Source organism: Caretta caretta, chromosome 24 (assembly GCF_965140235.1).
Source record: "Caretta caretta isolate rCarCar2 chromosome 24, rCarCar1.hap1, whole genome shotgun sequence".
Lineage (NCBI taxonomy): Eukaryota > Metazoa > Chordata > Testudines > Cheloniidae > Caretta > Caretta caretta.
In genome coordinates, this window is record NC_134229.1 from 16875640 (window position 1) to 16902749 (window position 27110).

The 27110-nt window shown below is 44.4% G+C and overlaps 1 long non-coding RNA gene across 5 annotated transcripts; it reads right to left on the minus strand.

Annotated features, from left to right (window-relative positions):
- Nucleotides 1-951: 951 nt before the first annotated feature.
- On the minus strand, nucleotides 952-26126 carry LOC125625884 (uncharacterized). 5 transcript variants are annotated; one of them, XR_012665929.1, is made up of 6 exons: nucleotides 25933-26126; nucleotides 23533-23565; nucleotides 15991-16029; nucleotides 10649-10687; nucleotides 3357-3380; nucleotides 952-1250 (listed from the first exon to the last, which is right to left on the minus strand). It is a non-coding gene; the product is annotated as an uncharacterized LOC125625884 (long non-coding RNA). The 5 variants fall into 5 exon arrangements; XR_012665930.1 differs by lacking the exon at nucleotides 10649-10687; XR_012665928.1 differs by lacking the exons at nucleotides 10649-10687; nucleotides 15991-16029; nucleotides 23533-23565; nucleotides 25933-26126 and adding exons at nucleotides 4601-4753; nucleotides 5906-6974.
- Nucleotides 26127-27110: the final 984 nt, after the last annotated feature.

The window sequence follows — 27110 nt, forward strand, 5'->3', positions numbered from 1 at the left end:
ACAGCAGTCTGGTGGGGCACTGGATCAGAGCTTTGACAGCTTCCTAACAGGTTGTTTGGAAGTGGCTGCTTCTGTGTCACAATCCAGTCGAGTCATAAGAACGTGGAGAGGGGTTCAGGAAGAGTTGCCACTTTCATTTCCAGCAGCATTTAACATGTTAGTGGAATGAGCAAAAAGAGCAGCCCTGCTCCCATCTGCTTTGCAAAATATTGCTCTGTTGCCCTAGGTTGGGATTTTCAGACAGACCGAAGGAAATTAGGATTCTTTGCAAATCCCAGCCCCAATATCTTTTGGGGAAGAGATTTTGTGTCTCACATGAAGGATAGAAGGTGACAGTCCGGATGTAGGGAGCTGGGCTGGATGAGGCTGAGAAGCCAGTGGAAGGGGCTGAAGCCCAAAATAATTAAGAACAAATTAAACCTTCTCATGAATTTATCTGTAATCTGTGTCCTTTGAAGAAGCAAGACTGAGGTGCAGTTTATGGGTGGTTTTAATGGGAGTGGTTTCTTGTCCGGCGTTCAAGCCAAAAGAGCGTAACTGTTCTGGAAAGGGATCGTTTTATGGAGTGCAAGGAGGCACCTCTAGATTTTTGAGGATTATGTGCTGGAGCATCTACCCTGAAAGGAAAACTTGCCACATGTTCTCTAGCCCTGGTAGTGTAGTTCTGTAGCTCAGTTAACGGATACTCTTCCCTCCTGCTCTTCTGGATTTGTGAGCCACTCCATTATTCATTTTTCCCAGTGCTGCTGCTTCCCTGGTTTCACCACTGAGGGAGAGAGAGGAATACTGGAGAACAGTGTCTTCCCCCACCCCCCATACAGTAATCATTGCCTACAAAGAGTTTAGAAATGACTCACAGTCGTGTCAGCGTTTACAGAGGAGCGAATCCTATCCCAGCCTGGAAGGAAATTTAATTTACTAAAATGTAAAAAAACCAACAGTTACTGAACATTTTTTGTGCGTTTGTATTTATTTTAATTTTTGCAAAGCTCTCGCAATCCCCCAGGGCAGCTGCGGGACAGAGCTCAGTGTCCCTCCGCTCCCTGTTACATCAAAAAGCATAAAAATCAAGGACTGTCACAGTAATCAGCTAGAGGCCCATTCAGTAGGATTCATGATTTTCAGTCAGCATTTGATTGGTGGAAGAGTTGTGAGGCAGCAGCACGGGGAGCGTAATGGCAGGTGTCATCATCGAAGTCAGCCAATCCGGTTTCGCCAGCGTTTGAGTTAGTAATTCATAATTCTTAGTCCTGGGGAGAGATGGCAAATGGTCATTATGGTCCCAGTAACCCACAGGGAGTCAGACAAGAACCCTCCCGCACTCCCTGGAGGAGTTTAGTCCCTTTCTAGTCCCCTACAGCTGTGTGCGACCGCCAGCATTCCACTTCCAGTATTGTGCATTGTACAGCAGTGCCCTTTACAAACTGCGATTGATGGCACTGGATGGTGAAATGAGGGAGGAGAGGGCCAGGGGAGATTTGGGAGGGCTGGAACTGAGCTCTTGGATTTGTTAAAGGGAAGGGTAATTTTAGAAATTAAAACTTTCTTTTGGGGATTTGAGCTGCCACTGGGATTTATGCTCTGATTATCACACACTCGTCAAATCCCTGCCACTGTGTCAGTATTTACCCACACAGAGTTTATTCTGTCTGCCACGGGAATGCTGTGTCAATGAGACAGCATTGCACTTCCCAGCATTGCATTCAATGGAGAGGGTGACAGGAGGAAAGGGGAAGAAGTCTTGCGTGCTTGAAGGGGGCAGCTCAGTGATGTTGAGAGTAGCCCTCTGCCCTGCTCCTGATCTGAGGTGCATGATCCTGGTGGTGAAGTGGCTGCTGTGAGATCAGGAAAAGTGGTTGTGGAGAGGAAGTATGTCACAAAGCCAGTGCTGCTACATGGTAGATTCTTCCAGGTTTGGCTAATGGAAGCCCCAGAGCACCCATGGAGTTGGTGCCTATGCTCCTGAGAGTCAACAACCACACTGTTCCCCAGTTCTTTTGGGCCCCTATTCTAGGGCCTCCACACCTCTGGTGATTCTCCATCCTTCTTACCTCTCTCCTCCCGCAGCCCTCAGTTCGGGTCTTCTGCGAGAGGGCTCCCCACAGTGTTCCACTCTTCAGGCCCCCTTGCCTGTGAGTCCTACCCCTGCTAAGCAACATCTCCTGGGAGCCTCAGTCTAGAAACAACCCTCTGCTTCTTGGCTCAGCCTGCCCTGATTGAGCTAGTTTGTCCCCTTTCCCTCGGGACCCCTGCACACACCGTCTGTTCAGCAGGGTTTCCCTGCTCTGGCCAGTTTTCTCCAGTGGCTGCCACCCACAGCACGAGCCTAACAGCTCTCGGAAGTTCTCTCTCTGCACAGGTCTCTTCCCCAACATCTTCCACTGCAGCCTTCTCAGATCTCAGACAGCTCTCTCCTAGCAATTCTTAACAGCTCCCTGCATGGAGGCCAGGTGCCCTCTATCAGGACCCACTGGGAGGGACCTAACTAATTACAGGTGAACAGGACCCATTCCCTCTTACATGAACCAGTCTTAAATGAACACAGCCATCAAATGGGGAAGTTACGAAGGGACAAGATGGAATCTCCATCACTCAAAGTCTGTCAGTCAAGTCTTGGTATAAATTTTGCATAAGCATCTACGTGATTTAGGAGTCCAAGTCCCACATTCAAAATTGACGGAGGCACTTAAGAGCCTGAGTCCTGGTGAAAGTCTGGGGATATGAAGTACTGAAGTCTTCCTCACTTTTGAAAATGCAACTTACAGTCTTAACACATGGAGGCGCTGGTGAGGCTTCTGCCAGGATATCTTTCTTTGGGGTGTGCCCTAGCTCACCTAGAAATCATGGGCTAGTTGCAGGAAGGACTGGATGAAATTCCCTGGACTGTGTTCTGCAGGAGGTCAGACTAGCTGAAGAGAACGGTCCCTTCTGGCCTTAAAATGTGTGAACCTATGAATTGTGCTGGTGGTGTTCTCTGTTAACATACATTTGAGCCTGTCACTCCCCCATCCTCTCTCTAACTACCAGACAAGCCGGAAAATAATACCTCCGAAATGAAAAGGAAAAGCTTTGTTTCTGCTCGCTAGTTGTTACTCCTTGGCATGGACTGAAGGCAGCAGCTGAAACAAACAGTTTCATGCCATTGGCAGATGCCGCTGGGTGGGGGACCCTTCTGTGTCAGGGCTGGTGGGCAGCAGCAAGAGCGGGGGGCACTTTTTTCCTTTCACTGAGGTTGTACCGTGAAATATACTGAGGGTGCCTCCTTTAACTCAAATGGCTCCAGTCTCCATTCCCATTATGAGAGCTGCCAAGATAACGCAAGAGATTCTCAAAGAGAGAGAACTTGAGATACTCACCACAGATCATCGCCCCATTAAACCCTTTAGAGAGAAAATACAAGAAAGTTATTTTTTTCCAGTGACTTCCTGTGACATTGGAATGAGGGTGGTTAGCTCCTATCCCTGGCAGAAGCAGCTGAGGTGCTTGTGTCATGGCAAACTTTGTTGCTGTCCCAAAGCTGCTACTGACTTCTGGTGTAGCCCAGGGTGTTTAGCACCTTTTGAAATCGAGCCCCAGGCATCTGTACTTGAAACCCTCAACTGTGAGACCCCCTAAATGAATGACAGCTTTTCCTCCTGTTGGCCTAAATGTGTAAGGGAAACGGCACAGTAAGCTAACGTCAGTCAGTGAGGGCCTCTCTATTTCTCCGGCACACAAACTTCTTAGAACCGAATCTGTACACACCGAATCTGAGATTTGGACAAAAGTGGCTTTTAATCTATCTAAACACAATAATAGATGTAAAGAATTTTCTTAATAAGTGAGGAGAACCTTTTATCCTCCTTTCTGCTCACTCAAACAATCCAAACTCAGCTATAGGGAATGCTAAAAGTTCACCTTTGGGCAAAGAGGAAAGCGCAGACATATCCAATCCTATTTCTGAGAGAGAATCGTCATTATAATAGAGAGTATGTTACCCCTACCATTACTTTCATTGTTACCACCAGCATTTGTACAGGCCCAGCGCTGCTTCCCTTTGGGCAAGGGACGGAGACGAGGAGAATGGCAGCTATAGATTGATCTTGACCGTCCCACCAGGTTATAAAGCAACACCTGAAACTCCAGATTTTGAAACATGGGTGTGACACTCTATACCTTGGGGGAGCATCCTGTAACCCCCATATTCCTCATTTTTAGATAACTGTGATCTTGCATATAAAGCATGCCTGGTAAGGTATCAGGGGAAAGGTTATGATCTGCTGAAAGACATTGTTCTATCTAAACATGTGTAGCACCAATGCATATGAAATGATAAGAATTGTGTTGTATGGTTTTCACTAAAATATGCTGTGGATTTGGGAGACACCAAGATACTAGCTACACAGAGACAATGACAAGGGAGGTAACCAACACCGGGGTGGGTGCTGTTGAACAGACATCACTAGCCATTGTCCAGCAAGGGAGCTACAATGCAATCACTCACCTGCATGAGGCCACACCAAGGGAATTGCTCAACCTTGGCTGGGGACTCGTGACACAGGGGCCCCATGCTTGGCTTTCTCCTGCCCCCACCTATGCTGCAAGCAACAAAGACACTCACTGAAGACTTCAGCCTTCCTCTAGAACGCCGGGGGCTTGTGCCGCCTGGAGAGCACGGCGGCAATCCTCGTTCACATTTTCAACCGCCATTTTTAACAGGATCTCCTGAGCTGCCGTAGGGTTATCCACCTGTCGGAGGATAGCCTCCAGCAATCTGTTGGTAAAATCCATAAAGGACTCTGATGCACCCTGACGGATACTGGCAAAGCTTTTGGTAGGCTTGCCTGAATCCGGGACCTTCCAGAAAGCATGCTGGGCGCAGGTGGATATAATGGGGAAGATGGCCTGAGGGAGTTGAGTCTGCATCTGAACGGTAGCAAACTGGCCCTCCCCTGCCAAGTGCTCATAAATGATACCTTGCTTTCTATATACCTGGGCTTGGCGTTCCCCCATCTGCCGATACTCACTAAGCCAAATAACATACTGACTGGGCGTCAGCATCATGCGTAACAGCGCCTTCCAATCTTCAGGGATCGGGGTGTACCCAGTACCTAGCCCTTCAAGGAGACCACGTACATATGTGCTAGTGAGGCCGAACTCGCGGATCGCTTTCTTTACCTCTCTGATCACCGAGTAAGGCAAACTGACCCAGATTGCAACCTGGTTGCCCTGGCCATCATCCTGCCAGGTCACCGGACAAACTGAGACCAGATCAGCCAGCTCCTCCGCTGTAAGATCTGAGCGAGTCTTCGCTGCGTGAACCATTTGTTGCACCAGCGAAAGCCCCTGAGCAGACGCGGACGACCCCCCAGGGGGCCCCGGAGCATGGGGCCCCACGGGGGGATGGTGATCACACACCGGCTCCGGTGGGAAGGCAAGGGAGGCGGTGGTAATAGAGGCACTGGGGGCAAAGCAGGGGGAGGGATGGCTGCAGGAGCAGACGGGGGTGGCGGGATCGGCAGCCCCTCTGTTGGGGCTGGAGAGGGCCTTTCCGAGGCGACACGCTGTGTCGCATCGCCAGGAAGGGGGATGGCTGCAGGAGCGGACGGGAGTGGCGAGAGCACCAGCCCCACGAGGGAGGGCCTGTCCGAGGCGACACGCTGTATCGCGTCGCGGCAGAGGTGCCAGGCATGTAAAGCCTGCACGGGCGCCCGAGGCTCTTTGTGCTCTTTGTCTGGCCCAACCGCTCCCAGTCCGCTAGCTTAAGGGTTCCGGCTTCAGGGTACCACGGGCATTGGGCACTCACCTCCTGTAGCAGGAGAGTGAGTTCTCGAGTGGGGCAGTCATGCTGAGCCTTACGCAGCAAATACTGTAGCTCATTGCGATGTTGCACTTGCAAAGCAGAGAGGGAGCTTCCCATACTTACCACAATGAAAAATACTCACTGGGATCCGCGAAACGGATGAGTGACGCGTCTGAAAACCTTGCCGGGCGTGGTGAGTGCTGAGGGCCCCACGTTTTGGAGCCAGTTGTTGCGGTTCAAATACAAGACAGCACAGAGCTTTAAGCAAGCAAACAGGCTGGTCTGCCATCGGACTTCTGCCTGTCAGCTTTCCACCCTCTCCTTTATTCTTTTCTCTCCCCCCACGCATTACATTCTCCAACAGATAAAAGGAATACACTGGCTTTGTTTAACATTCTTATTTACCAATTTCTATCTACCACATTCCTTGCTCTCAGGCCTTGAGCCCAGTCCTGGGAGGCTTCCCACGGTTCATGTCATCTGGGCGAGATTCCAAGGTTCATGCCCTTGAGAGGAGCTGTTTGTGCACAGCTCCTATACAACACGCCCGGTGTGCCCTGAATGTTGCCAAGCGCATGAACCTTGTATGAATCCTAAAGGAACTCTATTTGCAAATACGACTCTGGGGAATCAACAAAATTCAAAACATTTTTAGTTCTATTTTTCATAATTTTCATTGGAAAAAAAAATCTTTCTTCAGCGGAAACAGCTAATTTAGATCCTATCCTTTTATATTATAGTTGGGATTTTGTTTTCCCATGCGCATTACTTCGCATTTATCAACAATGAAGTTCACCTGCCATTTTGTTGCCCAGTCACCCAGTTTTTGGGAGATCCCTTTGTAACTCTTCGCAGTCTGCTTTGGACTTACAAAACTGCTCAAGATATTTATCATCCTCAAATTTTGCCACCTCACTGTTTATCCCTTTTTCCAGATTGTTTATGAATATGGTGAGTAGTACTGGTCCAAGTAAACATCCCTGCAGGATACCACTCTTGACTGAAAATTGACCATTTATTCCTGCCCTTTCCTATCTTTTAACCAGTTGCTGATCCATGAGAGGACCTTCCCTCTTGTCCCATGACATCTTACTTTGCTTAAGAACCTTCGATGAGGGAGCTTGTCAAAGACTTTCTGGAAATCTAAGTACACTATATCCACTGGATTCCCCCTTGTCCACGGGCTTGTTGACCCCCCTCAAAGAATTCTAGTAGATGGGTAAGGCATGATTGCTCTTTACAAAAATCACGTTGACTCTTCCCCCAACAAATTGTGTTCATCTAGGTGTCTGGTAATTCTGTTCTTTACTATAGTTTCAAGCAGCTTGCCCGGCACTCAAGCTAGGCTCACCAGCCTGGAATTACTGGGATCACCTCTTGAGTCTTTTTTAAAAATTGGTTTCAGAGTAACAGCCGTGTTAGTCTGTATTCGCAAAAAGAAAAGGAGTACTTGTGGCACCTTAGAGACTAACCAATGTATTTGAGCATAAGCTTTCGTGAGCTACAGCTCACTTCATCGGATGCATACTGTGGAAACTGCAGAAGACATTATATACACAGAGACCATGAAACAATACCTCCTCCTACCCCACTCTCCTGCTGGTAATAGCTTATCTAAAGTGATCACTCTCCTTACAATGTGTATGATCATCAAGTTGGGCCATTTCCAGCACAAATCCAGGTTTTTTCACCCTCCGCGCCCCGCCCCAAACTCACTCTCCTGCTGGTAATAGCCCATCCAAAGTGGCCACTCTCTTTACAATGTGTATAAGAATCAAGGTAGGCCATCTCCAGCACAAATCCAGGTTTTCTCACCCCCTCCCCCTCCAAAAACCACATACACAAACTCACTCTCCTGCTGGCAACAGCTTATCCAAAGCGACCTCACAGTGTGCATGAAAATCAAGGTGGGCCATCTCCAGCACAAATCCAGGCCCTTCCGCCTCCACCCCCCAAAAACACACACACACAAACTCACTCTCCTGCTGGTAATAGCTTATCCAAAGTGACCACTCTCCCTACAATGTGCATGATAATCAAGGTGGGCCATTTCCAGCACAAATGAAACTGCTGAATTGGAATTCATTTGCAAATTGGATACTATTAATTTAGGCTTAAATAGAGACTGGGAGTGGCTAAGTCATTATGCAAGGTAGCCTATTTCCCCTTGTTTTTTCCTACCCCCCCCCCTCCCCCAGACGTTCTGTTTAAACTTGGATTTATGCTGGAAATGGCCCACCTTTATTATCAAACACATTGTAAGGAGAGTGGTCAGTTTGGATGAACTATTGCCAGCAGGAGAGTGAGTTTGTGTGTGTGTGTTTTTTGGGGGGAGAGGGCCTGGATTTGTGCTGGAGATGGCCCACCTTGATTTTCATGCACATTGTAAAGAGAGTGGTCACTTTGGATGGGCTATTACCAGCAGGAGAGTGAGTTTGTGTGTGTGTGTGGGGGGGGGGCGCGGAGGGTGAAAAAACCTAGATTTGTGCTGGAAAAGGCCCAACTTGATTATCATACACATTGTAAGGAGAGTGATCACTTTAGATAAGCTATTACCAGCAGGAGAGTGGGGTGGGAGGAGGTATTGATCATGGTCTCTGTGTATAATTACCAGGATCATCTCTTGAGTCTTTTTTAAAAATTGGTGTCACATTAGCAATGCTCCAGTCATCTGGTACAGAAGGTGATTGAAATGATAGGTTACGTACCACACTTAGTAGTTCTGCAATTTCACATTTGAGTTCCAAGAGAACACTTGAGTGAATGCCATCTGGTCCTGGGGACTTATTACTCTTTAATTTTTCAATCTGTTCCAAAAGCTCCTCTAATGATACCTCAATCTGGGACAGTTCCTCAGATTTGTCACCTAAAAAGAATGGCTCTGGTTTGGGAATCTCCCTCACATCCTCAGCCGTGAAGACCGACGCAAAGAATTTATTTCGTTTCTCCGCAATGGCTTTATCGTCCTTGAGTGCTCCTTTAGCATCTCAATCGTCCAGTGGCACCACTGGTTGTTTAGCAGCTTCCTGCTTCTGATCTACTTCAAAACGTTTAGCTGTTGCTTTTTGAGTCTTTTGTTAGTTGTTCTTCAAATTCTTTTTTGACCTTCCTAATTGTATTTTTACATTTCACTTGCCAGAGTTTATTCTCCTTTCTATTTTCCTCAGTAGTATTTAACTTCCACTTTTTAAAGGATGCCTTTTGCCTCTCAGTGCTTCTTTGACTTTGTTTCGCCATGGTGGCACTTTTAGAATTCTCTAATTATGTTTTTTAATTTGGGGGATACATTGAAGTTGAGCCTGCATTATGGTGTCTTTACAAAGTTTCCATGCAGCTTGGGGGGATTTCACATTTGGCACTGTACCTTTTAATTTCTGTTTAATTAACTTCCTCATTTTGGTGGTGTTCCCCTTTCTGAAATTAAATGCAGCTATGGCGGGCTGCTGTGGTTTTTCTCCTACCCGAGGAATGTTAAATTGAATTATATTATGCTCACGATTACCAAGCAATCCAGCTATATTCACTTCTTGGACCAGATCCTGTGATCCACCTAGTACTAAATCAAAGATTGCCTCTCCTCTTGGGGGTCCCAGGACTAGCTTCTCCAAGAAGCAGTCATTTAAGGTGTCAAGAAACTGTATATCTGCATCCTGTCCTAAGATGACATGTACCCAGTCAATATGGGGATTGTTGAAATCCCCCATCATTATTGCGTTGTTTTTTTGTTTTGTTTTGTTTTATAGCCTCTCTAATCTCGCTGAGCATTTCACAGTCACTATCCCATCCTGGTCAGGTGGTGGGTTGTCTACGAAATTAGTATCCATAGAGATTCTATGGTACAGTTTGGTTCATTTAAGATTCTTATTTCATTTGACTCTGGTTTTTTTCACCTCTAGTGCCACTCCCCCACCAGTCCGACCTGTTCTGTCCTTCCAGTATAAAGAAATAGTATTTTTCAATTCACCTCATACAAGTACTGTAGTGCAATCTCTTTCATGTGAAAGTGAAACTTTCAAAGGTAGATTTTATTTTAAAATAACTGCACTCAAAAACAAAACCATGTAAAACTTTCGAGCCTACAATTCCACTCAATCCTACTTCTTGTTCAGACAATTTGTAAGACAAAGAAGTTTGTTTTCATTTACAGGAGATAATGCTGCCCGCTTCTCACTTTCAGGTGACATTGTAAATAAGAAGAGGCATTCGCATGGCACTTTTGTAGCCGGCATTGCAAGGTATTTACGTGCCAGATATGGTAAACATTCGTATGGCCCTTCATGCTTTGGCCACCATTCCAGAGGATATGCTTCCATGCTCGTGACACTACTTCTTCTTCAAAAAAAAAAAGAAAATGCGCTAATTGAATTTCTGACTGAACTCCTTGTGCGAGATTGTATGTCTCCTGCTCTGTGTTTTACCCGCATTCTACCACATATGTTTCATGTTATAGCAGTCTCGGATCATGACCCAGCACATGTTGTTCATTTCAAGAACACTTTCGCTGCAGATTTGACAAAATGCAAAGAAGGTACCAATGTGAGATTTCTAAAGATAGCTACAGCACTCAACCCAAGGCTTAAGAATCAGAAGTGCCATCCAAAATCTGAGAGGGACAAGGTGTGGAACATGTTGCTTTTTTAAGACTTCTGACAACACTCCAATGTGGAAACTACAGAACCCGAACCATCGAAAAGGAAAATGAACCTTCTGTTGGTGGCATCTGATTCAGGTGATGAAAATGAACATGTGTCAGTCTGCACATTGCTTTGGATCATTATCGAGCAGAACCAGTCATTGGCATGGAAGCATGTCCTCTGTAATGATTATATAAAACAGGTGGACAGCAAAGTAATTTTGAGTACTCACCCGAGGAAAACTTTCTCCAGCTGGACGTTGTGGAAACACCTGTAAGGAAATAGAGCAGGATCAAGAAACTCCTTCTCCAATATCATTTCAAGGTTGTTGATTCCTCACAATGGCAATAGCGTTACCAGCCCGTTCTACACTAGGAATGCTTTGCCAGTACAGTTCTACCAGTACACTCGTGTGCTTTTGCTGGTATGGCATATTCTCCTCGAAAGGGAAATGAGGCCATGTCTACACTACAGAGCCTATGCCTGCATAGTCCCTAGAGTAAGGCTGCATATGTTGACTTAAGGACTTGTTCCGACATAATAAGACCACCTCCCCACTTGAGAGACTCACCCTTCTGTCGGTCTAGTTGCCTCTATCCTGGGGATTTTTCAGCATCGCGTTTTTCACACTGCTGGCTGATATCGCGATGCTGGCCGAACACCAAAGTGTACACCAGGCCCAGCAATACCAGCAAAAGCAGTTTTGCTGGTTGTAACTGCAGTTACAATAGTCAGGCCTGACCAACCTGATTGCCTTCTATGATGAGATAACTGGCTCTGTGGATATGGGGAAAGCAGTGGACATGATATATCTTGACTTTAGCAAAGCTTTTGCTACTGTCTTCCACAGTATTCTTGCTAGCAAGTTAAAGAGGTACAGATTGGATAAATGGACTGTAAGGTGGATAGAAAGCTGGCTAGATAGTCGGGCTCAACGGGTAGTGATCAATGACTGGATGTCTAGTTGGCAGCCAGTATCAAGCAGAGTGTCCCAGGGGCCGGTCCTGGGGCCTGTTTTGTTCAATGTCTTTATTAATGATCTGGATGATGGGAAGGATTGCACCCTCCGCAAGTTCAGAGGTGATACTAAGCTGCGGGGAGAGGTAGATATGCTGGAAGGTAGGGATAGGGTCCAGAGTGACCTAGACAAAATGGAGGATTGTGCGAAAAGAAATCTGATGAGGTTCAACAAGGACCAGTGCAGAGTCCTGCACTTAGGACGGAAGAATCCCATGCACCGCTACTGCCTGGGGACCGACAGGCTAAGTAGCAGTTCTGCAGAAAAGGACCTGGGGATTGCAGTGGATGAGAAGCTGGCTATGAGTCAGCAGGGTGCCCTTGTTGCCAAGAAGGCCAACAGCATCTTGGGCTGCATTAGTAGGAGCGTGGCCAGCAGATTGAGGGAAGTGATTATTCCCCTCTATTCAGCACTGGTGAGGCCACATCTGGAGTACTGTGTCCAGTTTTGGGGCCCCCACTACAGAAAGGATGTAGACAAATTGGAGAGACTACAGCGGAGAGCAATGAAAATGATTAGGGGGCTGGGGCAGGGGATTTACGAGGAGAGGCTGAGGGAACTGGGCTTGTTTAGTCTGCAGAAGAGAAGAGTGAGCGGGGATTTGATGGCAGCCTTCAACTACCTGAAGGGGGGTTCCAAAGAGGATGGAGCTTGGCTGTTCTCATTGATGGCAGACGGCAGAACAAGGAGGAATGGTCTCAAGTTGCAGTGGGGGAGGTCTAGGTTGGATATTAGGAAACACTATTTCACTAGGAGGGTGGTGAAGCACTGGACTGGGTTCCCTAGGGAGGTGGTGGAATCTCCATCCTTAGAGGTTTTTAAGGCCCGGCTTGACAAAGCCCTGGCTGGGATGATTTAGTTGGGGATTGGTCCAGCTTTGAGCAGGGGGTTGGACTAGATGACCTTCTGAGGTCTCTTCCAAACCCAATCCTCTATGATTTTATGACTTTTGCCAGTGCAGCTATGTCGTAAGGAATCAAACTTCTTCACACCCTATACAGATTGAGCTATGCCAGCAGAAGTCCATATTGTAGACATGGCCCCAGACAGCTCTGCGATGGGAAACCGTCCCCCTATCGTTACTTCTCAGGGGTGAGATTAACCTGGAATATGGGAGCTTCCTTTCGTGACTCTGATCCCTCAAGATAAGAATTAGAGATGATCAACATTTTTCATAATGAATTTTTGCAAGCAAATTGTCACTTTTTTACCAGAAAATTAATCACTTCTTTTTTGACAAAATCAGAAATGAAAAAGTTTTCATTTTTTCATTTTCTTTCCCCCCCTTCTTCTTTGATGGAGCTCTTTGAAAAATTATAAGTTTGTTTGTGGCAAATTTCAAAGAAAAATAGCATTGGAACTCTATTTGCAAATAGGACTCTGGGGAATCAACAAAATTCAAAACATTTTTAGTTCTATTTTTCTTAATTTTCATTGGAAAAAAAATCTTTCTTGAGTGGCAACAGCTAATTTAGATCCTATCATTTTATATTATAGTTGGGATTTTGTTTTCCTATGTGCATTACTTCGCATTTATCAACAATGAAGTTCACCTGCCATTTTGTTGCCCAGTCACCCAGTTTTTGGGAGATCCCTTTGTAACTCTTCGCAGTCTGCTTTGGACTTACAAAACTGCTCAAGATATTTCTCATCTGCAAATTTTGCCACCTCACTGTTTATCCCTTTTTCCAGATTGTTTATGAATATGGTGAGTAGTACTGGTCCAAGTACACATCCCTGCAGGATACCACTCTTGACTGAAAATTGACCATTTATTCCTGCCCTTTGTTTCCTATCTTTTAACCAGTTGCTGATCCATGAGAGGACCTTCCCTCTTATCCCATGACAGCTTTCTTTGCTTAAGAACCTTCGATGAGGGAGCTTGTCAAAGACTTTCTGGAAATCTAAGTACACTATATCAACTGGATTCCCCCTTGTCCACGTGCTTGTTGACCCCCCTCAAAGAATTCTAGTAGATGGGTAAGGCATGATTGCTCTTTACAAAAACCATGTGGACTCTTCCCCCAACAAATTGTGTTCATCTAGGTGTCTGGTAATTCTGTTCTTTACTATATTTTCAACCAGCTTGCCCGGCACTCAAGTTAGGCTTACCAGCCTGTAATTACCGGGATCACCTCTCGAGTCTTTTTTAAAAATTGGTGTCACATTAGCAATGCTCCAGTCATCTGGTACAGAAGGTGATTGAAATGATAGGTTACGTACCACACTTAGTAGTTCTGCAATTTCACATTTGAGTTCCAAGAGAACACTTGAGTGAATGCCATCTGGTCCTGGTGACTGGGGGGAGGGATAGCTCAGTGGTTTGAGCATTGGCCTGCTAAACCCAGGGTTGTGAGTTCAATCCTTGAGGGGGCCATTTGGGATCAGGGCAAAAATTGGGGATTGGTCCTGCTCTGAGCAGGGGGTTGGACTAGATGACCTCCTGAGGTCCCTTCCAACCCTGGTATTCTATGACTTATTACTGTTTAATTTTTCAATCTGTTCCAAAAGCTCCTCTAATGATACCTCAATCTGGGACAGTTCCTCAGATTTGTCACCTAAAAAGAATGGCTCTGGTTTGGGAATCTCCCTCACGTCCTCAGCCGTGAAGACCGACGCAAAGAATTTATTTCGTTTCTCCGCAATGGCTTTATCGTCCTTGAGTGCTCCTTTAGCATCTCAATCGTCCAGTGGCACCACTGGTTGTTTAGCAGCTTCCTGCTTCTGATCTACTTCAAAACGTTTAGCTGTTGCTTTTTGAGTCTTTTGTTAGTTGTTCTTCAAATTCTTTTTTGACCTTCCTAATTGTATTTTTACATTTCACTTGCCAGAGTTTATTCTCCTTTCTATTTTCCTCAGTAGTATTTAACTTCCACTTTTTAAAGGATGCCTTTTGCCTCTCAGTGCTTCTTTGACTTTGTTTCGCCATGGTGGCACTTTTAGAATTCTCTAATTATGTTTTTTAATTTGAATTACATTGAAGTTGAGCCTGCATTATGGTGTCTTTACAAAGTTTCCATGCAGCTTGGGGGGATTTCACATTTGGCACTGTACCTTTTAATTTCTGTTTAATTAACTTCCTCATTTTGGTGTTGTTCCCCTTTCTGAAATTAAATGCAGCTATGGCGGGCTGCTGTGGTTTTTCTCCTACCCGAGGAATGTTAAATTGAATTATATTATGCTCACGATTACCAAGCAATCCAGCTATATTCACTTCTTGGACCAGATCCTGTGATCCACCTAGTACTAAATCAAAGATTGCCTCTCCTCTTGGGGGTCCCAGGACTAGCTTCTCCAAGAAGCAGTCATTTAAGGTGTCAAGAAACTGTATATCTGCATCCCGTCCTAAGATGACATGTACCCAGTCAATATGGGGATTGTTGAAATCCCCCATCATTATTGAGTTGTTGTCTTGTTTTTGTTTTGTTTTATAGCCTCTCTAATCTCTCTGAGCATTTCACAGTCACTATCCCATCCTGGTCAGGTGGTGGGTTGTCTACGAAATTAGTATCCATAGAGATTCTATGGTACAGTTTGGTTCATTTAAGATTCTTATTTCATTTGACTCTGGTTTTTTTCACCTCTAGTGCCACTCCCCCACCAGTCCGACCTGTTCTGTCCTTCCAGTATAAAGAAATAGTATTTTTCAATTCACCTCATACAAGTACTGTAGTGCAATCTCTTTCATGTGAAAGTGAAACTTTCAATTGTAGATTTTATTTTAAAATAACAGCACTCAAAAACAAAACCATGTAAAACTTTAGAGCCTATAATTCCACTCAATCCTACTTCTTGTTCAGACAATTTGTAAGACAAAGAAGTTTGTTTTCATTTACAGGAGATAATGCTGCCCGCTTCTCACTTTCAGGTGACATTGTAAATAAGAAGAGGCATGTGCATGGCACTTTTGTAGCCAGCATTGCAAGGTAGTTATATGCCAGATATCCTAAACATTCGTATGCCCCTTCATCCTTTGGCCACCATTCCAGAGGATATGCTTTCATGCTCGTGACACTTCTTCAAAAAAAAGAAAAAAAGAAAATGCGCTAATTGAATTTCTGACTGAACTCCTTGTGCAAGATTGTATGTCTCCTGCTCTGTGTTTTACCCGCATTCTGCCACATATATTTCATGTTATAGCAGTCTCGGATGATGACCCAGCACATGTTGTTCATTTCAAGAACACTTTCACTGCAGATTTGACAAAATGCAAAGAAGGTACCAATGTGAGATTTCTAAAGATAGCTACAGCACTCAACCCAAGGCTTAAGAATCTGAAGTGCCTTCCAAAATCTGAGAGGGACAAGGTGTGGAACATGTTGCTCTTTTAAGACTTTTGACAACACTCCAATGTGGAAACTACAGAACCCGAACCACCCAAAAGGAAAATCAACCTTCTGTTGGTGGCATCTGATTCAGGTGATGAAAATGAACATGTGTTAGTCTGCACATTGCTTTGGATCATTATGGAGCAGAACCAGTCATTAGCATGGAAGCATGTCCTCTGTAATGATTATATAAAACAGGTGGACAGCAAAGTAATTTTGAGTACTCACCTGAGGAAGTCTTTCTCCAGCTGGACGTTGTGGAAACACCTGTAAGGAAATAGAGCAGGATCAAGAAACTCCTTCTCCAATATCATTTCAAGGTTGTTGATTCCTCACAATGGCAATAGCGTTACCAGCCCGTTCTACACTAGGAGTGCTTTGCCAGTACAGTTCTACCAGTACACTCGTGTGCTTTTGCTGGTATAGCATATTCTCCTCGAAAGGGAAATGAGGCCATGTCTACACTACAGAGCCTATGCCTGCATAGGCCCTTGAGTAGATGCTGCATATGCTGACATAAACTTTTTCACACCCCATACAGATGGAGCTATGCCAACAGAAGTCTGTATTTTAGACATGGCCCCAGACAGCTCTGCGAAGGGAAACAGCCCCCCATCCTTGCTTCACAGGGGTGAGATTAACCTCCTGAATCTGAATATGGGAGCTTCCTTTCTTGACTCTGACCAATCAATATAAGAATTAGAGCTGGTCAAAAAAATTTTTCTAATGAATTTTTGTTTAAAAAAAAATTCTCAAGCTTTTTCCAGAAAATTGATTAATACTTTTAAGAAAATCAGAAATGAAATTTCTTTGCATTTTTTCATTTACTTTTCCCCCTTTTTTTCTTCTTTTCTGGAACTCTTTGAAAAATTATAAATGTGTAAATTTCAAAGAAAAATAGCATTTCAACTCTATTTGGAAATTGGACCCTGGGGAATCAAATAACAAAATTCCAAACTTGTTTTGTAAAAAGAAAAGGAATACTTGTGGACCTTAGAGACTAACAAATTTATTAGAGCATAAGCTTTCGTGAGCTACAGCTCACTTCATCAGATGCATACAGTGGAAAATACAGTGGGTAGATTTTATATACACAGAGAACATGAAACAATGGGTGTTACCATACACACTGTAATGAGAGTGATCAGGGAAGGTGAGATGTTACCAGCAAGAGAGAAAAAAACCTTTTGTACTAATAATCAAGGTGTAAGGCCAATATAGGCACTCCACCTCCCCAGTGGATGTTCGGTATGCTGATAGACTCACCCTTCTCTTGGTCTAGTTCCGTCTATACTGGGGATTCTCCAGGAAAATAGCCGTGTTGCCCAAGAGGGGTGATTTTTGCACACAGCTCGTTGATATAGCTGCGCTGGCAGAACTTTATAGTATAGACCAGGCCCAGCAATACCAGCAAAAGCCCAGTTATGCTGATTACAACTGCAGCTACAGTAGGGAGAGGCTTTTGCCAGCACAGCCGTGTCAGTCAGGAATCAAACCTCTTCACACCCCATTCTATAGAGCTGTGCCAGCAGAAGTCTGTGTTTCAGACATGGCCCCAGATAGCTGTGCGATAGAAGACATCCCCTCTACACTTCCTTCTCAGTACTCAGATTGACCCCCAGAATCTGGAATTTGGGAACTCCCTTTCTTCAGTCTGACATTTCAAGATAAGAATTAGAGCTGGTTCAATTTTTTCAAAATGAATATTTGTAATAAAATTGTCATTTTTTATCCAGAGAACAAATTCATTGTTTGATAGAATCAAAAATGAAAAAGTTTGACATTTTTTTCATTTACTTCTCCCCCGTCCTTCTTTCTTCTTTACTGGAGCTGAATCTTTTTAGGATTTTTCAATGAAAAATTACATTTCAACTCTATTTCCAAAAATGGATCTTGGGAATCAAATGACACAACTCAGAACTTTTTTGTTTTAGTTTTCATTTATTTCAATAATGTTTCAAAATGCTCGAGTCCGCAAAGAATGAGACCTCCTGAATCACTGACCACTGCTGCACTTGTTGGCCTAAATGTGGAAGGACATGGCAGAGTAAACTGTTGTCAGTCAGTGAGAGCCTCTCTCTGTCTTCTGCACACAAACCACTTTTAACCATACATGTACACATCAAGTCTGAAATTTGGAACAAAAGCTGCTTTTGAGATATCTGAGCACAATAACATCTAAACAGTTTTCTTAATACGTGATGAAAACCCTTCAGCCTCCTCCCCCCACAGCTGTTACTCAGCATCTTTCTACACTTAAAACGCTACAGCAACACCGTGCAGCGCTAAATTTGCACACTGAAGCACTTCAGTGTAAACACTCGCTACCGTGACGGGAGGGGTTCTCCTGTCGCTATAGTTAATCCACATTCCCATGGAGCAGTACCTAGGTTGAGTGTAAAATTCTTCCGCCTAGCTAGCACTGTCTACAATGAAGATTAGGTCAGGATAGCTGCTACTTTCAGGGGTGTGGATTTTTCACGCTCATGAGAGACGTAGCTATATCAATGTGAGTATTCAGGATAGATGGGGCCTCAGACAATTCAAGCTCAGCTAGAGGGAATGCCAAGAGATCGTCACAGAACAATTCACCATTGGGTAGAGAGAAAAAGGAGACATTTATGTTACTATATCACAGAGAAAATCATCTTTCTAATATAAAGTATTAATCCTAGTAGTACTTTCACTTTTACCAGCAGAGCTTCTACCGGCAAAGCACTGCTTCCCTTTCGGTAAAGGGTGGAGATGGGGGTAAAGGCAGCCATGATTTGGAGCTTAATGTTGGTTTCTGTTTGTTTCTTCCGATTATGAAATCCACTTTCAGGCTGGGGAGGTTTAGCAGCTCCATTGATACCATGAGTTGTCTATGACATTACAAGCCTGATTGCGCAAACCCAACACCTTGTTTGTTAAAGAGACCAGTGGCCTTTGTCAATGAGGAACGGTCAGAGTTGATTTACCTCCCGGTGTAATATGGCTATATGCTGTCCCTAGAGTTTCTGAACATAGCCTTTATGGTGTGGATGGGGTCTGTAATCATAAGAACATAAGAATGGCCATCCTGAGTCAGACCAAAGGTCCATCCAGCCCAGTATCCCATCTACCAACAGTGGCCAATGCCAGGTTCCCCAGAGGGAGTGAACCTAACAGGCAATGATCAAGTGATCTCTCTCCTGCCATCCATCTCCACCCTCTGACAAACAGAGGCTAGGGACACCATTCCTTACCCATCCTGGCTAATAGCCATTAATGGACTTAACCTCCATGAATTTATCCAGTTCTCTTTTAAACCCTCTCATAGTCCTAGCCTTCACAACCTCCTCAGGCAAGGAGTTCCACAGGTTGACTGTGCGCTGTGTGAAGAACAACTTCCTTTTATTTGTTTTAAATCTGCTGCCCATTAATTTTATTTGGTGGCCCCTAGTTCTTATATTACGGGAACAAGTAAATAACTTTTCCTTATTCACTTTCTCTAAACCACTCATGATTTTATAGACCTCTATCATGTCCCCCCTTAGTCTCCTCTTTTCCAAGCTGAAAAGTCCTAGCGTCTTTAATCTCTCCTCATAGGGGACCTGTTCCAAACCCCTAATCATTTTAGTTGCCCTTCTCTGAACCTTTTCTAATGCCAGTATATCTTTTTTGAGATGAGGAGACCACATCTGTATGCAGTATTGAAGATATTCTCCGTCTTATTCTCTATCCCTTTTTTAATGATTTGTTTGCTTTTTTGACTGCCGCTGCACACTGCATGGACGTCTTCAGAGAACTATCCACAATGACTCCAAGATCTTTTTCCTGATTAGTTGTAGCTAAATTAGCCCCCATCATATTCTATGTATAGTTGGGGTTATTTTTTCCAATATGCATTACTTTACATTTATCCACATTAAATTTCATTTGCCATTTTGTTGCCCAATCACTTAGTTTGGTGAGATCTTTTTGAAGTTCTTCACAGTCTGCTTTGGTCTTAACTATCTTGAGCAGTTTAGTATCATCTGCAAACTTTGCCACCTCATTGTTTACCCCTTTCTCCAGATCATTTATGAATAAATTGAATAGGATTGGTCCTAGGACTGACCTTTGGGGAACACCACTAGTTACCCCTCTCCATTCTGAAAATTTACCATTTATTCCTACCCTTTGTTCCCTGTCTTTTAACCAGTTCTCAATCCATGAAAGGATCTTCCCTCTTATCCCATGACAACTTAATTTACATAAGAGCCTTTGGGGAGGGACCTTGTCAAAGGCTTTCTGAAAATCTAAGTACACTGTGTCCACTGGATCCCCCTTGTCTACATGTTTGTTGACCCCTTCAAAGAACTCTAAGGCCTGGGCTACACTGGCGGGGGGTGGGGGTGGGTTCGAACTAAGATACACAACTTCCTCCACACTATTTGCGTAGCTGAAGTCAAAGTATCTTAGTTTGAGTTACCTGGCCGTCCGCACGGTGGCAAGTCAACCACAACAGCTCCCCCGTCGACTCCGCTTACTCCTCCTGCTGAGGTGGAGTACAGGCGTCGATTCGGGGATCGATTTATCGCCTCTAGACGTGATTTATCGCGTCCCCGATATATCGATCACTACCCGCCGAGCTGGTGGGTAGTGAAGACGTGCCCTAAAAGGTTAGTAAGACACTATTTCCCTTCACAGAAACCATGTTGAGTTTTGCCCAACCATTTATGTTCTTCTATGTGTCTGGACACTTTTATTTTTTACTATTGTTTCAACTAATTTGCCCCGTTCTGACGATAGATTTACCGGTGTGTAATTGGTGGGATCACCTCTAGAGCTCTTCTTAAATAGTGGCATTACATTAGCTATCTTCCAGTCATTGGGTACAGAAGCTGATTTAAAGGACAGGTTACAAACCCTAGTTAATAGTTCCGCAATTTCACATTGGAGTTCTTTCAGAACTCTTGGGTAAATGCCATCTGGTCCTGGTGACTTGTTACTGTTAAGTTTATCAATTAATTCCAAAACGTCCTCTAGTGACACTTCAGTCTGTGACAATTCCTCAGATTTGTCACCTGCAAAAGATGGCTCAGGTCTGAGAATCTTCCTAACATCCTCAGCCGTGAAGACTAAAGCAAAGAATTCATTTAGTTTCTCTGCAATGACTTTATTGTCTTTAAGTGCTCCTTTTGTATCTCAATCGTCCAGGGGCCCCACTGGTTGTTTAGCAGGCTTCCTGCTTCTGATGTACTTAAAAAACATTTTGTTCTTACCTTTTGAGTTTTTGGCTAGCTGTTCTTCAAACTCCTTTTTGGCTTTTCTTATTACATTTTTACACTTAATTTGGCAGAGTTTATGCTCCTTTCTATTTACCTCACAAGGATTTGACTTCCACTTTTTAAAAGATGCCTTTTTACCTCTCACTGCTTCTTCTACATGGTTGTTAAGCCACAGTGGCTCTTTTTTAGTTCTTTTACTGTGTTTTTTAATTTGGATTTACATTTAAGTTGGGCCTCTATTATGGTGTCTTTGAAAAGTGTCCATGCAGCTTGCAGGGATTTCACTCTATTCACTGTACCTTTTAATTTCTAACTAACCCCCTCATTTTTGAATAGTTCCCTTTTCTGAAATTAAATGCCATAGTGTTGGGCTGGTGATGTGTTCTTCCCGCCACAGGAATGTTAAATGTTATTGTATTATGGTCACTGTTTCCAAGCGGTCCTGTTATAGTTACCTCTTGGACCAGATCCTGCGCTCCACTCAGGACTAAATCGAGAGTTGCCTCTCCCCTTGTGAGTTCCTGTACCAACTGCTCCAAGAAGCAGTCATTTAAAGTATCGAGAAATTTTGTCTCTGCATTTCGTCCTGAGGTGACATGTACCCAGTCAATGTGGGGATAATTGAAATCCCCCGCTATTATTGAGTTCTTTGTTTTGGTAGCCTCTCTAATCTCCCTTAGCATTTCATCATCACTATCGCTGTCCTGGTCAGGTGGTCGATAATAGATCCCTACTGTTATATTCTTATTAGAGCATGGAATTACTATCCAGAGAGATTCTATGGAACATGTGGATTCATTTAAGATTTTTACTTCATTTGATTCTACATTTTCACCCCCCCCCCTCGACCCCCCCGCCCCCGCATGACCTGTTCTGTCCTTCCAATATATATTGTACCCCGGAATGATTGTGTCCCATTGATTGTCCTCATTCCACCAATTTTCTGAGATGCCTATTATGTCAATATCCTCCTTTAACACGAGGCACTCTAGTTCACCCATCTTATTATTTAGACTTCTAGCATTTGTGTACAAGCACTTTAAAAACTTGTCACTGTTTATTTGTCTGCCCTTTTCTGATGTGTCAGATTCTTTTTTATGTGACTGTTTCTCATCTGATCTGGCCCCTGCTTTATCCTCTTCCATCCTCTCCTCCTGACTAAAACCTAGAGAATCTCTATCAATAGACCCTCCTGTAAGAGAAGTCTCTGTCCAATCCACGTGATCCTTTGCAGCAATCGGCTTTCCCCCCCGCCCCCATCTCTTAACATTAGAAAGGTTGCAGAGCAGTTTTTAAACTAAGTGCCAGCCGTCTGGATCCACCTTGGTTTAGGTGGAGCCCATTCTTCCTGTATAGGTTCCCCCATCCCAAATGTTTCCCCAGTTCCTAATAAATCTAAACCCTGCCTCTCTACACCATCATCTCATCCACGCATTGAGACTCTGAAGCTCTGCCTGCCTACCTGGCACTGCGCGTGGAAGCATTTCTGAGAATGCCACCACAGAGGTCCTGGATTTCAGTCTCTTTCCTACCAGCCTAAATTTGGCCTCCAGGACGTCTCTCCTCCCCTTCCCTGTGTCACTGGTACCTACATGTACCATGGCTCCTCCCCAGCACTGCACATAAGTCTGTCTAGATGCCTCGAGAGAAATCATAGCTGGCCCTACGACCACCATCTGAAACTCCAGATTCTGAACATGATGGGAAGCCAGATGAATAAAAGAGAGACTAGGATTGCCAGGGATCTCTCACTTCATAGATTTGCTAACCCTAACTGTGAAGGGAATGGGATTCCGCCATTTAATCTGGCCTCTGTCTGTTAAACGTATCAGGCTAATAGAACAGACTATTGAAGCAAAATGAACTTGCAGTACTCACAGGCAGAGCATCACTGACGCGGCTCACCGCTGCCCTGCCTGCAATGGAGCGACCTCGGTTTAGCCTGGACCATGAACTCCAACACAGGAATGTTGATTTACATCCATTTGGAATCTGGCCCGTTGACTCCAGTGAAGCTACGGATAAGTTACACCAGAAGGGGATCTGGCCCTGCTGACTTTACCGGAGCAATGGTTGATTTACACCTGTTCTTCTGTCTCCACTTACTTTGATAGAGCAATGCTAATTTACACCAGCTTGGGATCTGCTCCCTTGTAGACATGAGGTCATGTACGGGATTGCCCATGGTGATACTATGATCTGCAGTCTCTCGGATGCAGAATGACAGAATTCCCCGTATATCACAGCTCCCAGTATGTATGACTCCACCTGGGAAGTGATTATAATGAACAGAGCCCACAGTAACCCAGCAAATTGCCTACTTTTATAATGGGAGACTTGAAAGTGCAAAGAACACTTGGATTGACACTTACATGCCCCATGGGACTTGGAAGCCCATTGCTTTGTGTTTTGCACCAGTCTTTGAACATGTGTCCAGGATACTCCAGTTGACTCTGAATCTCAGGGTTCGGGCTTGCGAAGAGGTACTGAGATAATATAAAACAGCCTGACAATAAAGTAAATCTAGAGTACTCACCCAAACAGCTTCTTCAACTGGAGTCTCGACATCCTGTAAGGAGATAGTTAGGAGTTATTTCACCCTGCTCTTTCTCCAGGATCATTTCAATGTAGCTGATTCCTCACAATGGCAATAGCTTTCCCAGGTCAGTTCTACACAAGGAGCGCTTGGCCAGTGTGGCTCTACCGGTAGACTAGTGGGCTTTTGCCAGTATACCATGTCCCCCCCAAAGCCAAATAAGGTCATGTCTGCATTACGCTGCATTGCCCTATGGAACATGCTGTGCACGCCAACAGAAGGTCTTTTTCTGCCAATATCAGCACTCCACCTCCCCAGTCGAAGTTCGGTATGCTGACAGAATCACCTTCTCTTGGTCTAGTTCCGTCTATACGGGGGATTCTCCAGGAAAATAGCCGTGTTGCCCAAGAGGGGTGATTTTTGCACACAGCTAGTTGATATAGCTGCGCTGGCAGAACTTTATAGTGTAGACCAGGCCCAGCAATACCAGCAAAAGCCCAGTTGTGCTGATTACAACTGCAGCTACAGTAGGGAGAGGCTTTTGCCAGCACAGCCGTGTCAGTCAGGAATCAAACCTCTTCACACCCCTACTATAGAGCTGTGCCAGCAGGAGTCTGTGTTTCAGACATGGCCCCAGATAGCTCTGCGATGGGAAACAGCCCTCCTACACTTCCTTCTCAGTACTCAGATTGACCCCCAGAATCTGGAATTTGGGAACTAACTCCCTTTCTTGAGTCTGACTTTTCAAGATAAGAATTAGAGCTGGTTCAAATGTTTCAAAATGAGTTTTTGTAAAAATATTGACAGGTTTCAGAGTAACAGCCGTGTTAGTCTGTATTCGCAAAAAGAAAAGGAGTACTTGTGGCACCTTAGAGACTAACCAATTTATTTGAGCATGAGTTTTCGTGAGCCCACGAAAGCTCATGCTCAAATAAATTGGTTAGTCTCTAAGGTGCCACAAGTACTCCTTTTCTTTTTGTAAAAATATTGTCATTTTGTTTTGCAAAATCAGAAATGAAAAGAATTTGTGGTTTTTTTATTTATTCCCCCCACCACCTTCATCTTGTCTGGAGCTGTTTGAAAAATTATAAGTGTGTTTTGGGGGACATTTCAAAGAAAAATAGCACTTCAAATCTATTTGCAAAAATGGGTCTGAGGAATCAAAGAACAAACCTCAAAACTTTTTTTCTTTTTCTTTTTCATTATTTTTATGGAAAAATTGGGGAAAAAGGTGGCTAGAAAATTATGTAATAGAACTCATGCCTTTTTTTCTTTTTAGTTTTCATTATTTTCGTTGAAAAAAATCAGAAAAAAACAGAAGAAACAAATTTTTCCATCAAATTTTTCTTTTAAAAAAATCATTTTTAGTTAAAAATAAAATAGATTAGTGACAAATTTCAAGTAGTTCTACATTTTTCTCCTTTCAAAAATGACTGAGCATCCTGTTTGTTGTTTTCAAAAAATATAGAACGTGGAGGGAAGAGTTGATTGCACAGCTGAAACTGTTCAGCACTTTTGGGAATCAAGTCCAAATCGTCAGTGATTGCGCCCCCAAAGAATGAGATCTGCAGGTTTTGCTAACTGTGTGAGGGAAATGGCATGATAAGCTCTTGTCAATTGGTGAGGGCCTCTCTATGTCTCCAGCACACAAACCTCTTAGAACCATATGTACACACTGAAGCTGAAGATTGGAACAATAGTTGCTTTTGTAACATCTAAGCACAATAATGGATCCAAAACATTTTCTGAATAAGCAAGGAAATCCCTCTAATCTTCTCCCCTCACTACACCGAGACAATTCATTTAAAAACTAATCATTTTTGGTCGCAAAATTGGCTGAGCATCCTCTGTTATTTTCAAACATTTTAGAGAATGGGGTGGGGGGTCGGGGAGGGGAGGGGGGTTCTTTGCACAGCCCAGGATGTTCAGCACTTTTGGGAATCAAGATCAAGTCATCTCTGCTTGAGCCTCTAAAGAATGAGACCCCATCCCCAGCCCAAATCGCTGACCACTGGGGCACAAGTTGGCCAAATGTGTGGTGGAAATGGCATAGTAAACTAATGTCAATCAGTGAGGACCTCTCTATTTCTCCAGCACGCAAACCACTTTGAACCATATGTACACATTGAATCTGAACTTTGGAACAAAATGCGCTTTGGGGATATCGAAGCATAATAACAGATCTAAAGAATTTTCCTAATAAGTGAGGAAAACCCTTTAATCTTCTCCCCCCATTACAGTACTCGGCCAATTCAAACTCAGCACAGTGCTAAGACACTGTCCAAGAACAATTCACCTTTGGGCAGAGAGGAAAGTGGAGCCATTTCAGATCCTATTTCACAGAGAAAACCAGCATTATAATAGAAAGTATTACACTGCTCGTAGTGATCGCATCCTTACCTGTGCGCTGACCTGCTGCGCGCTGCTTCTCTTTGGGGAAAGGATGGTGACGAGGAGAATGGCAGCCACAATCTGGAGCTTCATCTTGGCTGCTGAAAGATTCTTCCAGGTCCTGATATCCCCAGCGTGCAGCTGGAGGGTTTAGCGTCTATATTTATACCATGTGTGGTACGTGACATTACAAGCTTGATTGCCCAAACACCATGCCCGCATTCTCAAGGAGACCAATCACCTTTATCAATAAGGAAAGGTCAGACACCTCATTTATCACCAAAACTCACCCTGTGGAATCTGATTTCTGCTTCCAAAGGCCAGGATCCAACTTCAGCTGGAAAAATAAACTGTTGTTCTCCCTAAACTTATCAAAGTGACTTATCTTTTCCTTTCTGGCATGGAGAGGCAGAACCTGCTTTATCTTTCTCATCTGCCCCAATCCCCATGCCCACCGTTTCTGCTAACTAATCAACTAGCCCATCCCTAGCCCTGCAGCCTCTCAGTTTCCCCTGCGCTCTACGGGCTGTTCCCTTGAAGGGGCCACGAGCCTGATCTTACCCTACTCTCTCAAGCGCAGTATCTTGCGTCACTGGTTCTGCCCAGTGGAACCAACAAGTCTCTCTTTACCCTCCCATGATTGCCCAGACTTTGCAGCCTGCAACTCCTGCCACTTTATTGTCTCGTTCAGGTCATGAACATTTCTTCTTTCCCTCTGCGAAAGGTCTGCCCCCCACAGTAGAGATCTGTCTACCGTAGGTGAAGATATGTCAGCTGAAGTATCTGCCAATCTTTCATCTCCTTAACCTTCCAACCCCCCTGCAAGGACAGGAAGTGCTATTGTCCCTGTCTTACAGATGGGAAACTGAGGCACAGAAGGACTCAATAACGTAATCAAGGTCACACAGGAGTCTGTGGCACCACAGGGGATTGAGCTGTCATGTCCTGAGTCCTAAGCTAATGCTCTAACCACTGGGCGACCCTCCTTCCATAACCTGAGTCCCAAAAGCCAGCCCTGGAGGCAGGAATGTAGCAAGTAATAAAATCAGAGGCGCTCCCAAGTGTAAGGGGACTGTTGCCCCCTTACTAACATTCAGTGGGGGTGTTTTAGTTGCTAGCTGCCAGTACTAAAAAGGGGGAAGGTTGGGTGGGGAATCAGGACCCTGAGACTGACAGCCCCCAGGAAC